Source organism: Choloepus didactylus, chromosome 10 (assembly GCF_015220235.1).
Source record: "Choloepus didactylus isolate mChoDid1 chromosome 10, mChoDid1.pri, whole genome shotgun sequence".
NCBI lineage: Eukaryota > Metazoa > Chordata > Mammalia > Pilosa > Megalonychidae > Choloepus > Choloepus didactylus.
The window spans coordinates 96,422,034-96,435,520 of NC_051316.1; the positions used below are offsets into that span (position 1 = coordinate 96,422,034).

Genomic DNA, 13,487 nt, shown 5'->3' on the forward strand with positions numbered 1-13,487 from the left:
CACCGCCCCCAGGACAAATGGCTCTGATTTGGGGGGGCCTAGACTGTGGGGCCACACCCAAAGTCCCAGAGGTGCCTGTGAGTACACAGAAATAAACGGGCCTGTCCCAAATGTTCCAGGAAACACTGGAAGTTTCTTTTTATGAAACACCTGCATTTCAATTATTAGAATGGCGCATACTCTCGGATGTGACACCAAGGCCACAGGGAGGAGAAAGATTTTAAGTCCTATATGCCTGGGTTGAAACACTGCACCCCACAACTTCCTCGCTGGGTGAGCTCAACAAGCCTCTTGAGCCCTGTGCCTCAGCTCCCTCATCTATGAAATGGACTAATGATATCGCCCTCCCCCAGCGGACCTGGGGATTCCGGGCATGTAACACCTGGCAGGTACCTGACACAGGTAGATTCTTCCTCTTCCATCCTGACCCCCCACAAGTCTGTCACAAGTTCCGTACCACCCTCTCTCTAACCCAACTCTGCAGCCACCACCCCTACCCCAAGCTGACCCCTCACCAACGGTTTTTATGAAACAAGCAATCATTCAGGGCCTTTTATAAAAAAGCAAACCCTGTAGTTAGGTAAACTGGGTTCAAATTCCAGCTCTGGCTCTTGGCGTGTCCTCAGCTGAGTTACTTTGCTCCTCTGAGCATCAGTTTCCCTTTCTGAAAAACAAGGACAACAATAACCACTTATTTAAAAAGGGGAGGGGGTGGAGAGTTGTTGTGAGGCCTGGGTGAGTTTACCAGCCAGGATGGGCCAGGCCACGCTGCAGTAACAAACCACCCCGAAGTCTCAGTGGCCTCACACTTCAGAAGGTTATTCCTCACCTGGGTGTCCAGGTGACTCTCCGAGGTCCAGGTCACTCTCTGCTTCCACAGAGGTCATGGCCTGGGACAGGAGGGCTAGAGAACGGAGCAGCAACAACTAAATACTGTGGCTCAAATGTGACATATGTCACTTTCCACTTCCACTCACATTTCACAGGCCAGAATTAGTCACATAGTGATGCCTACTCCAAGGGGACAGGGGAATGCAACCATCCAAGGACTGAAAATCACAAATGCTGGGAACCAGCAGTAAAATCTGCCATTATGATGCGACACTGTGCTTCCCAAATGGGCCGCACTGGGGCAGCACCTCGTCTGTGAGTTAATATTTTCCCTTGAAAAACTGATTCAGGCTAACATTGTTCTCTACCTCATCCCAAATAAGAATGGCCATGAAAGTCATAGACTTGGTGTGATGGATATACGTCTTCTGGTGTAAATTAAAATAAATGTATATCTATTTAATTTTAACACATCCATCCAAGCACCCCTAAATCACGTCCTGGATGACCAGGGACATATCCCAAACCGATAAACAATGAGCTAAGTTAGTGCTTTCTCTTCCATATCAGCGCTCTCTCCTGCCTCTTATTAAGCTCTCTAATTGGTTATGATTTTATACCATTGTCCCAGTCAATCCGCATCACCACATAATCCGCATTTTACAGAGGAGGAAACTGAGGAGAAGAGACACTGAGTCCCTCACCCGAGTCCGGGCAGTCAGGACGAGGTGGATTGGGACGTGGTATCTGGCCCCCCAGCCCCAGCCGCCCCCTGCCTCGCTGGGCCCCCCTCTTGCCCTCTTGGCCAGTTGTGGCCCAAACCCCAAGATTCTGGATGCTCCCATGAGGCCCCACTCGTGGACCTGCTGTTTGAGAAGCAGCCAAGGAGAGGGAAAGGGTTAAACCTGTCATGTTGTGTTCCCAGCAAACACCTCTATTTAAATGCAAAATCTTAACAGGGAGGTGTTCACTATAAAAACCCTAAAGTGTGATTTGTGAAGTCTCCAAACCGGTCATCTCGTCAACATAATGGCATTATATTTCAAATCACCACTGCCTGTTCATTACCCATTTAAACTCCTTTGACAGAGGAAAACTTACATAATACGTGCACAGCAGCCCTTGCTGACTTCCCCACTCTCCTTCCTGGTTAGGCAAACAGATGCTGAGGTCTGGAATGAAAACATAATGTGCCCATTTATTCATTTTACTGACAAGTCACAATAGATTTTAAACTGCCGATAAGTGACCCCTGGAGGTGCGCTGACCGGGGTGCCCGTCAGGGAACGAGTGGTCATTTCTGCCCGCACACACACCCCTTGTCTCCGGCAGGGGATTTCTGCTGGGACCTGTGCTGGCTGCCACTCTGAGCCACTCTGTGGTACCATGACGTGGCTGGGGCCGAGGCCCGAAGGGTGCATACAGCTGGGTGGGAAGAGCTGCCCTCAGGGCCTCCCGGGGCCGGCAGCCGCAGGACGACCAGGGGACACCAAAGGCCAAGCTCCCACATTGGGCCTGAAGTCTCAGGAACCCCAGCCCTGCCCAGTCCAGCTAGGTGGTTGAGGACACCTCCTTTAATCTTTCTGAGCCTCAGTTTCCCCATCTGTAAAATGGAGACAATAAGAGCATCCACCTGCACCCTGAGCCTCAGTGGCTGGCCCAGGCTAGCATCATGCTCAGCTCCCACTGCAGATCTCTGGGATGGCTGTTCCAGCACCAGGCCTTCCTGCCCTGTGATCTCGGGAGGAAGTATGAAGTGGGGTCAGCCCAGCTTGACAGACAGGCTAGTCATGTGCTGGGTCATAGGGGTCACAGAGCAGGGGAGGAAGAGCTGGGATTTCACAGCAGATGCTCAATGATGTCTGGAGCCCAGGGCCTGGGGGAGGGCAACTGGATCAGTGTCCCTAGCTCCACCTGCCCCATCCCACCAGCTCCTGAAGACTCTAAAAGAATCGGGACCCATGAGTCGAGCCACGCCAGGCAGCCCCCAGCTAGCAGGGCCCCAGGATGATAAGCAGAAAAGAGCCAAAGTCTCCACTTTGATGTAACTCAAGGCCACCTACCTCTTCCCAGGGATGCTTGAACTCAGCCCCAAGGATTCCCAACACCGCATGTTCATTCATATTGTGCCTGCCGCCACACCCCCCGCCCTTCCAGAGAGCCAGATCCCTTGACTCCCTGGGAGGCGGAGCTGCCAGCATGAGAATAAATGATGCATCCTGAAGGCACGCTGGGCCTCATGGTGTTGAACTCACAGCTAATCACGTCTCCAAGCCCCCAGCATTCCCCTCCCACAGCCCACCTGGAGGTGATGCCTCTCCCAAAAATCGGGCCACAAGCCAGTGCCAGTCCTCTGCTCCTGCTGTGCCCTCTGCCTGCTGTGCCCTTCTCACTCGTCTCCTGGCTGCCAGCCTCTCACACTTCTGATTCCAGACAGCTCAGCATCTCCTCCAGAGAGCCTTCTTTGATCCTCCAGGGACATAAGGCGTCCTCCAAGGGCTTCTAGTGCATCTTGCGCACACATGCACAACACACACACACACACACAGTCAGCCCTCTCTGCTGTCTGTGATCGTCTCCTGCAGCTGAGTGGAGCACCTGAGAATTGTCCCTTTCTTCTTTCTGAAGCAAGAGGGAGACTCTTTTGGGTGCAAAGCAAGAATGGTATGATGAGTGACAGTCACGGGTCTGCTGCCCGAGAGGGAATGAGTATGACTTGGGGGGAGGACCTGGGAGAGCCCAGGGTGGCTCTGTCTCACTCCTCCCTCTCTCTGTGGCCTTTGGTCCTGGCACCACCCAGGGGCTGCAGCTGACCCAGGCCTGGGCCGGAGCAGTGCACAGGAAGAGCAGCAGGCATGGCTCGTGGCCTCCCTGGTGCCAGGCAATTTGCCCACAGAGGCCATGGCCCATCCACTGAGTGTGGTGGCTCTGACCCTGCTACTATAGGGGGTAACAAGCCTGTCCCCCCACTGTCTGTGAGCCCCTTTGAGCTACCATTTCTTGAGCACTTACTGTGGGGCCGGCTCAGGGTGTCATGCTTCGCTAACATGATTTGTTGACACAACAAGGAGCAGTTATTCCTTGAGATCTGTGCTAAGGGATTTACATTCACCATCTCATTGAATCCTCACCACAGCCCATGAGGCACACACTATCACTACCCCCTTTTACAGGTGAGGAAACTGAGACTCAGAGAGGTTCAGTCACTTGCCTAGAGACACACAGTAAGGGGCAAAGTGAGGACTGGAGGACAGACTTCCTGGTGCTAAAGCCCCCTGTTGGTGGACAGGGACCAGGTCTGACTCATGTTGGGGTGCCCAATGCCCAACCCAGGGTCTGGCATGTGGGTGATGGCAGCAAGCAGTAACCTACATAAACTCACCTCATCATCCCGCAAGCGCTGCCTGAGCACCACCTCCAGGCCAGGTCCTATTCTATGCCCCTGTGCTGCAGCAGAAACAGAGGCGCCTGGGCCTGCAGGGAAGGCCGGCTTGAGGGCCCAGGAGAGATGAGAGCCAGGATCTGTGTTGCGGGGACAGGGTTGGGGCTGGGACCCAGGGAAGCCCTGCTCCAGCCACAGTGAGCCAGTGAGGGATGGCCAGGTGGGTGACTGTTCAAACAGCCCCAAAGGCTGGTGACTGGGCAGAGAATGTGCAGAAGGAATGAAAACCTGCCTCCATGCTGGGGGACCCTGGACCCATAACTCAACCTCTCTGAGCTGTTTCCTTACCTGAGCAACAGGGACAAAGTCCCGCCTTCTTCAGGGAGTGGCATGAGGAGTGAATAAGCTAATACAGAGGCCTGGCCCACAGAAGGGGGTCAGTGACAGGTAGCCATTGAGACAAAGATGCAAGTCATGGGCTCACTGAGAACACACTGGCCTCAGAGGGCAGCCCCCGGCCCCTGGACAGCCCCAGGCCCTCCCCCTAAGGACCCCCAACCACCACCAGCTGGCTCTCTCTTCCCACCCTCCTGCTTCCACTGAGCAGCCCCCAGCCAAGTTCACATCTTTATGCATTAACGCTGTATGAATACATAAGAAATTCTGTGAGGCTAATTCTTTTTAAAATGATAAAATTTGTCTATATTATAGCATTCCAGCCCCCAGCTTCCTGAAAGCTAAAAATATTTTAATGTCATATTTCCATGTAAATTTTACTTTAGAATTTAATACCCTTTTAACATACATTAAATTTTTAGCATTCTTCAAGCCCTTGACTATTTTAAGAGGTTAGCTGATGTGTGTTGGAGAAAGGGCTGGGGGAGGCTGTAATTTGGGACAGAAAGTTCTAGAAATTAGGTTATCCCAAACGTCGGTGCCCACCTCTTCTTGGGGGTTACTCTCCCGGGCTGGGGAGTATCTGAATCTGACCCTGGATTTCTGGGAATGTGTCAGAAGTCTCAGTTTCCTTACCAAAAAATGTGGCTATGAATGATGACCTCACTGGGATTCTGTAAAATTTACCACACGGCCAGAGGTTGGGCAGAGGCAGGACGGCCTAGGAGGCCAAGAACCTAGTCTGGAGTCAGACTCCCTGGGTTCAAATCCCAGCTCTGCCACTTGCCAGCAGGTGACCTTTCTGTACCTATGTCCTTGCCCTAGAAAGGAACCAAGCTCAGAGTGGATTATTGGCTCCGATGATGAGGAAACTGAGCTCTAAGGAGGTAAAAATGTGCTTGAGAGCAAAAGCTGCCCTGAATTAGCAGGCCTTACTGAGAGAGGGGTCCACTGAGCCAGCCCAGGCCCCAAGTTTGTGAGATGCCAGAAGGTGGCTAGGCTAGCCAGGGGCCATTTCAGAAAAAGGGCCAGAGCTGGAACTGGCAGCCAGAGAGCCATGGAGTGTCCTCAGACATGGTTCCCTAACCCTAATTCTAACTCAGAGACCATGTGAGCTAGACCCCTTCAATCTGGGCCAATGTTTTGAGATATCAGTAGTCCATGATCGTTCAGGGAACAGAAGAGTCCCCACGCCACAGGAACCACGGGGCCTCCCAGGCCCCACCGGCCACTGTCTCTGTGGCCACCTGCCTGACAGGCAGATGACTCGGGTCCTAAGACCCCAGGTGAACCTGTTCCCGGCACTGGAAGAATGTCAGCCTTCAGGATTCATTCAACAAGCATCCACTAAAACCTCCCCTGTGCCATGTCCCATGCAGACCCTGAAGGAACAGAACTGTACCTCGAGGAACTCACAGTCCCCAGGCCGATGACTGGTTCCCTTGAACACAGGAGACCAGATGTTGAAACCGGCAGCTGCTGAGCCTGGAGGCTCCTGCTGAACATTGGCAGCCACAGCTCTCCCTCCACAGATCCGTCTGCAGGCCAAGGGCGGACACCACTTCTTGGGTAAAGGGTCCTGCCCTGGCTCAGATGGAGCCAATCGGAGAACATCGCCCTGGTAGAGGCCCCGGTGGGACAGATTCCGGGCAAAGAACCCCCAGAGGGAATGGCCCGCAGAAAGGAGGGTGAGGGCAAGGCCATCCTCATGATCCCTAGTGATCCCCAGTGATCAAGAGAGCTGCGCCTCCGCCTCCGCCTGGGCTCAGGCGACCTCGCTGTGGGGCCGGGTCTGCAGTTCCGCAGAGCGGGGAGTCATCCTGCACCTAGAGCCGGCTTTGGCCGTCTTCACCTTTACCCAAAACATCACCCACTACCACGGAAAGAGCAACCCCCCCCACACCCAGCTATTCCCTGGATCGTTGGTTTCTCCCAGGTTGGAAAAGGTTCCAGGGAGGATTTGGTGGGAGGAGCCTGGCTGTATCCCTGCCCAGGATGGCGTGAGGGGCCCTCGGCGACAGGACCCAGATGTCCCAGGCTGTCACAGAGCGGCAGACACCAGAAACCGCCCTTTGGTCAACATGAGCGTCACCCGCGAGCAGGGATCTCAGCAGCCCCCCTGCTCGCTCGCTCGCTCCCATTTCTGGGCCGCATCCTCCCCCACTCCCCGCCCCCCCAGCCCCGGGATGGGCATCCTCCCTGAGGCAAGGCGGCCATGGGGCAGGACCCAGAGAGTTCCGGGTTTAGAGCCTCCCAAACTCCATTTCCACAATACCAGGCAAGGTCTCTGGTTGGCCCTGCAGGGTCACGTGTCCACCGCTGGGCCAATCCCTGCGCCCGGGCGTGGCCAACTGTGATTGGCCACCCGTTTGGCGGGGCGGCCAGCGTCTCACAGCAGGTCCGTTGTTCCCACATGGAAGGAGAGGGCCGCGCACAGGAGGAAAGAATACTGCGTGCCAATCACTGTACCCAATACACCCCCCCCCCGCAGAATCCCCCAGAAGCAGGGGCTGTTATCATCATTCCGCAAGGACAAGGCCTAAAGGGTGAAGGAGCTTTGTCCAGCGAGAAACGGACATTGGTGGCGCCTGGACTTGGTTCTGACCCCAATCTGGAAGCTTCCATCTCCAGGAGCACCTCCCCGCCACCCGCACGGCCGAGGCAGAAGCTTCAACTGCAGCTGTCCCAGAAATAACGGCCCACGTGTGTGTCTATCCATGATGAGCCATTAACTCTCCCTCCCCGACCCGGGCATGGGGACGTCCAGCCTCACATGCCGTGCCCTGGGCACAGCCAGGCCGACGGCCGCTGCTCGCTGGAGGAGGCCAGCCAGGTGTCTCAGCGGCCCCTTCTCCGTAGCTGAGCAGCTGGCCACAGCCTTGGCACACACTGCCCTGTCACATCCGATTTGCAGAATCATGTCCGTAACGGACCCAGAGGAGCATCTAGTCCGAGCTTTTTCAGGTCAAGGAATATTTTCAAGAGTCTCTAGTTCTTCAGAAGAGAAAATGAATGTGAACAGCTCTCTTGGCTCCATTCCCATGCCGGCACTCCCAGTGGTGGAATCTTGCTCTGAGCCCACCTTAAGGAAACCCCAGAGGTTCAATTTATCACCCCATTCTACGGATAAGGATGTGGAGGCTCTGAGAAGTTGTATCATTTCCCACGGTTGCTCAGCTGGGGCAGAGCTAACTGGGCCTCTCTGACCCCTGAGCCCTTGCCCCTCACTAAAACGGTTCACAGTCTCCCCGCAGATTTCCAAGATGGGGCTGCTTCTGCTGGCAAGACCTGACTCCAGCTTGCCTCCTCCAGGAAGCCTGCCTGAGCTGGCATGACCTCTCAGTACTCTTGCCACTGCTGACTGGAGTTTCTGGGCTCCAGAACATCAGGAGCCACCAGATCTGGATGGCTTTGACTCACTGAAGTTATTGTCTTACTCAAGGTGTTCTGACTGCAAGGAATAGAAACCACAGAGGCCAGTGCAGGCCAGGAATTGCCATAATAAGCCACAGCCCCTCCGTACAGGATTTGACATGCAGCCAAGGGGGCTGGGAGCCAAGCTGGGCACTCAAGGACCGAGGCCACGTTCTCCTTCTCTGAGGTCTGGTTGTCTGTCACCTCTACTGGGTGGTGACGATGCCTGTGGCCCTAGACCCAAAGACCTCTCTGCCTCCCACCCTGCCACCCTGGCTTCAGTCTGTTTCCTGCCCAGGATATGAGCTCTGGGCAGCTCCCAAGTCTACACTCACCACCCCTGGTTGCCATCACTCGACCCAGCACTAATTAACTCCCAGAGGGTGGCTCAGGTGCCCAGACTAGCTGCAGGTGGGGACAAGCAAGGTCAGCCCTGACTTGGCTGAGGAGTCTGAGACTCAGTGCAGAGAAGTATCTGCCCACAGGAAGTCAGGGGTAGTGGAGATGAGTGATCTTCAGTTTCCTGCACCCTCTTTCCTGCTTAGGGGCTCTTTCTTAGGGTGAGGCCCCAGGGGAAGTCACCTATGTAAACCAGGACCTAAAGTAGGGTTCACAGATTATGCACTCCCCCAGGGCAGGGGCCTTGCCTGCTTTACTCGTCTCGGTGCCTGGCATATAGTACACGCTCAACAAATATTTGGTGAATGAATGTTAAAAGGTATCCCAGTCCGCAAAAGAGTTCCATGACTACGGGGTTTGGGGGAAATGCTGTGTTGAACATAGCTAAGCAGATTTCTCTCCTGCAGGATTCTCAGAGCCTTTGGTGGGCTTCCGTGTGCTGCTGCTCCAAGGGGGGGGGGGTGGCATATGTATCAATTCCCAAGAAATGTTTTTTCTTTTTTCCAAGGCATGTGTGCACTTTCTAGAGCTGGGTTCCTCAGAATTCAGGGTGGGAGATGCTGTTTTAGGCAATCCAAGGGAAACTGTCAGCCACTGGCTGAGAGAGCACGGTCTCTGGGGTCAGGCAGAGCAACTCTGGCGCTGATTCGCTGAGCGATCTTGGACAAATCACTTTACCTCTCTGAATGTCAGGCAAACCCTCAGGGGTTAATCCGTGGGGATCATCAGGGCCACTTCATCATCTCTCTCCCAGACCACACAGCAATGGCCTCTCCAGCCCCCCTGGCTCCAATCTGTCTCCCACCCTCAGATATGAGCTCTGGGAGAGAGGACTTAAGTCTGTTTTGCTGCCCTCTTGCCATATCCCCAGTACCCAGAGCAGGCCTGGCACAAAATAATTTCTGTTGAAGGATGATTGAATGGATGAACGGATGGATGAATGAATAAGCACTCCTCTGTGAACACTCTGAGTTTAGTTTGGGGCAGGCACCGCCTGGCCAAGCAGCCCACAACCACCACTCCCAATGCCCCTCCTAACCTTCTCCCACACCTCAGTCTGGCTTGAACCTAACTCAGGTCTGAATCCCACTTAGCAAAGGTTAATTCAAATTGAATAATTGTATCCTGTATATCCTGGTGGGAGCCAATAAAAAATGATTGGAAGAAACTCTTCTTGTATAAACAACAGCTTCCACCTCTAGAGACTCACCTCTTTGAGACTCCAGTCCTGGGCCCTGGGTGCGTGAGCTCACTGACCCCATGCCACACCCCAGGGCAGGTCTGTAACCTGCTTCACAGATGCAGAGAGCCAGGTTCAGAGCCTCAGTGACTTGCCCAAGGCCACACAGCAGGGCAGAAATCTCAACCCAGGTTTCATCTGACTGCAGACCCACACCCTTCACTCTTTGTTGTTCTTCACTGAGAGGCATGGGACCCTGGGAAGAACACAGATCCCGGAGTTGTGCAGATCTGGGTTGAAACCCCAGCTCTGTCACACCCCCTATCTGTGTGACACTAGGCCAGTCACTTCACCTCCCTGAGGCTCAGTCTCCTCATCTGTGAGGCTGATAATTCCTCCTGACAACAGTCAGCATATAACAAACATTGATGGAATGAATGATTATCTTCTTCTGGTGCTGTCCATCAGCCGAGGCCATGGAGACACAGGGCTCAAATGAAGATGCCTTGGTCAGATGATAGAAAAGCAGGTGACGCAGCTAGAGCAGTAAGCACAGGGACAGCCTGTGTCCATTCTCCAGCTTCTGGAGCTCTGGAGAGTCTGTGAGCCTCGGTACGTGTCAGTCAAGATGGCTGCCACATCAGTCAAGATGGCCACCTCATCAGTCAGGGCGTCCACCACGTTAGACAAGTTGGCTGCCCTGACGGTCGCAATGGCCACCACACGGGTCAAGATAGCTGCCACCTCTGCCCCCAGGAGCAAGGTCCACTGGGTAGCAAGAGCCCCCACTGTGGCTGGATTCAAAGCAGAACAAATAAAACATTAAACTGTGTCCAGACTCAAAGTGACGCAAGTCAAAATGCAGGGCAGCCCGAAATCGCCAAGGAATAAGAAGAGACCTGTCAGCCCATCCCTGTGCCCCTGGGAATGCCAGGTAATTACTTTTCCCCTTTGTCTTTTTTGTTTTCTTTTAGCAGAACCACCAAGAAGCAGCCACAAAAAATCAGTTAAAGCTTCCAAAGTGCTTCTTTCCCCAGAAATCTTTTATAAAAGGTGAAAGATTTACAAGACCTGAAGAGCAAACCAAGCAGGATAATTGTTTTTGGAATGACCCCAATATTTTCACCCCTGTGACCCCAGCTGGGCATTTTGCCCTGTATTTATGATTCCTGGTCGTCTGTGTGCTGCTGGGCGACCTTTCTGAGCCCCCCCTGAGATCCCCCAGTCCCTTATCAGGCCTGTAACTCACCCTGACGTTATCTCTCAGGAGGGTTTTATGCACTTTAATTTAACTCCCCTCATCATTATTTCCCGGACTTCAAGGTTTTCTCTTTCGAGCTGCCCTTCCTGGGACAAGCATAATCTGTTTGCCATCAAGCCCAATAAATATGTTTGTCCGGGAGATGGGAACCGTTTGGGGAGAGTCACTCAGGCCTGGGAAGCAGCCTCCCAGCTCTCACCCCTTCTGAGAGCTGAGGGCTCGTCTTTGTGTCCCTGAGCCTCTGTGGGGGTTGGAGCCACGCCTCAGGCCTCAGGCAGGGTTGCCAGATTCAGCTAATTAAAATATAGAACTCCCAGTTAACTTTGAATTTCAGATAAACAATGAATAATTTGTTAGTATGTCTCATGCAATATTTGAGATATACTTATATTAAAAATTGTTCTTTATCTGAAATTCAAATTTAATTGGGTATCTTGTATTTATCTGGGGACTTGCCCACTCACTGCCCCAAATGCAGATTAATACGATGGGGAGGGGAGGTGTTTACCCACGCCGCCACCAGAAAGCCCCAGAGTCTGTAAAACCCCAACTGCCAAGGGGTCCTGCTCTAAGCCCCACAAGAACCAGGACCTTGGCTGTCTGTTGTTGGTTCCTTAGCACCTGCTGTAGTGCTTGGCTCAGAGCAGGCCCATAATGGAACGTCTGAAATTACGGCATTGCCAGATGTCAACTGTGTTGTCTCCTGACCCCTTCATTGCATGTGGCAATGCAGAAGGAGCCCTCCACAGCCCTGCGAAGCAGGCTTGATTAGCCGAGGTCTGCAGAGGAGACATGAGGCACAGAGAGGCACAGCAGCCAGGCCAGGTCACACAGCAAATCAGAGGCAGCCCCAGATTTATAAGCAGGTCCCCAGGCTCCAAAACCAAGGCTCTTCCTCCTCCCCCATTTATGCCTTTAACCCTCTTAGAATCCAGAGTGGAAGATTTATTTCCCGCCTAGTCGCATGCACTTGTTCAGCCATAACGAATCCACTTTGCAGGAAGACACGCAGCATAGCAGGGATCTGACTGCAAGTCAAAGGGGTGATTTTTGTTCACTTCCTGGCTGTGGCAGGAGCCTCCTGTGGGAAGGGCCTGGGCCCACCTGCCCCCAACAGGGCCCACTCATTCCCTGAAAGTTTTCGGGGTGAGCAGGTCACAGATGGAGGCTCTGGAGGGAGACAGACCTGAGTTCAAATCCCTTCTCAGCTCCTTCACAGCTCTGTGACGTCAGTACTGCCCTTCCCTGAGCTGGGCGATGGTCTCCTTGTCTGTAAGATGCCTGAGGCAGGATGAGATTTGATAAATGAACCAAGGCCTTTGTCCCTCTAGTGTTGCCTACCACACTTCAACCCTGTCCCGTTCAGAGGGCTCAGTGTGTCTCAAACAAGGGTGCTATTGGAATTTGGGTTGAGCCAGTTCTCTTATGTGTAGTTGCCCCAGGCCTTGAAGGACATTTAGCCTTTGAGCCTGTGTCGGTGGTTCTAAAACCTATCCACTCTCCAACCCCCTCAGCCCCTCCCCATTTCCACAACCAAAAATGTCCCCCTACCCCATTACCAGATGATCCTGGGGGGGATCTGCCCTGGTTGAGGCCTTCTGCACCCACTGCTTAGGGAAAGGCTGTCCTAGCAGGAGCTGAGACAGGCCCTGGAGCCAGGTTCCAGAGGCGTCCCCATGTCCTAGGGGTGGGAAGGGTGAGGAGAGATGATGGGTCTTTGAGAAAGTCTTTGCTCCCAGACTGGGGGAGAGGGTTAGAAACAACAGCAGCATCCCAGAGAGGTTTGTGGGAGCCAGGAGTAGGGGAGCCGAGCGCCTCCCCCCAGCTGCTGTGTAAACAGGCAGAGGCCCGAGATGGCCTCCTCGCACCATCTGCTCAGCACTGGAGAGCCAGGTGGCCTGGTGATCCCATGTGCCAAGGGTGCTGTTGAAGCCGCTGACAGAAAGCAGGACCAAAAGGAGCCTCAGGGTTGGGAGTTAAGGTCGTAGGAGACATGGCTTGCAGGGATGCAAGATGCCCAGACCAGACACCATTTCACAAGCATGCCCCAGCACCATGTTCACACCTGGCAAATGGGGCACCAGGAACTTTCTGGTATTCCCCCATCCCCACCCCACTGCTCTGCACAATGGGGTTGGCAACTGTCCTGCTTTTCCCCACTTCAGGAGGGAGGAGTGAAGGGAAGGGGGTCCCCTCCCTCCCCTTCCTTCTCCTGCCGGTTGCTCCGGATCTGGAATTGTTGACTGGACACATCCAGGTCCACTTGTAAGTCTGAGTCCAGCTCTGTAACTCATGAGCTGTGTGACCTTGGGCAAGTTACTTTACCTCTCTGAGTCTCTGCTTCCTTCTATGTAAAATGATAACAAGATTCTTTCCTGAGGAACTGACTTTAAGCCTATAAACAATTAAGCGATCAATGGCAAAGAAACAAAACTCAAGCCTGGACCACTAAGGTGACCCCCACCCCCACCCCCCAATCTCTACCGTAGAAATATGTGGATTTCCAGCCCTCAGCTTCCCTCGGGCTGGGTGGCACAGAGCCATCTGTGCCCTGAGCTGTGCTGGTTGTATCTGCCAGAGGCTGTCCTGCTCACCCCCCTCCCCCGTGGGGCTCCTGTCCTCTG

At 53.8% G+C, this 13,487-nt stretch overlaps 1 non-coding gene across 1 annotated transcript; it reads right to left on the reverse strand.

Moving 5' to 3' along the window:
- Positions 1-10,579: 10,579 nt before the first annotated feature.
- LOC119505825 lies at positions 10,580-10,693 on the reverse strand. The gene has a single exon (XR_005210861.1). It is a non-coding gene; the product is annotated as a U5 spliceosomal RNA (small nuclear RNA).
- Between the last annotated feature and the right edge of the window lie 2,794 nt (positions 10,694-13,487).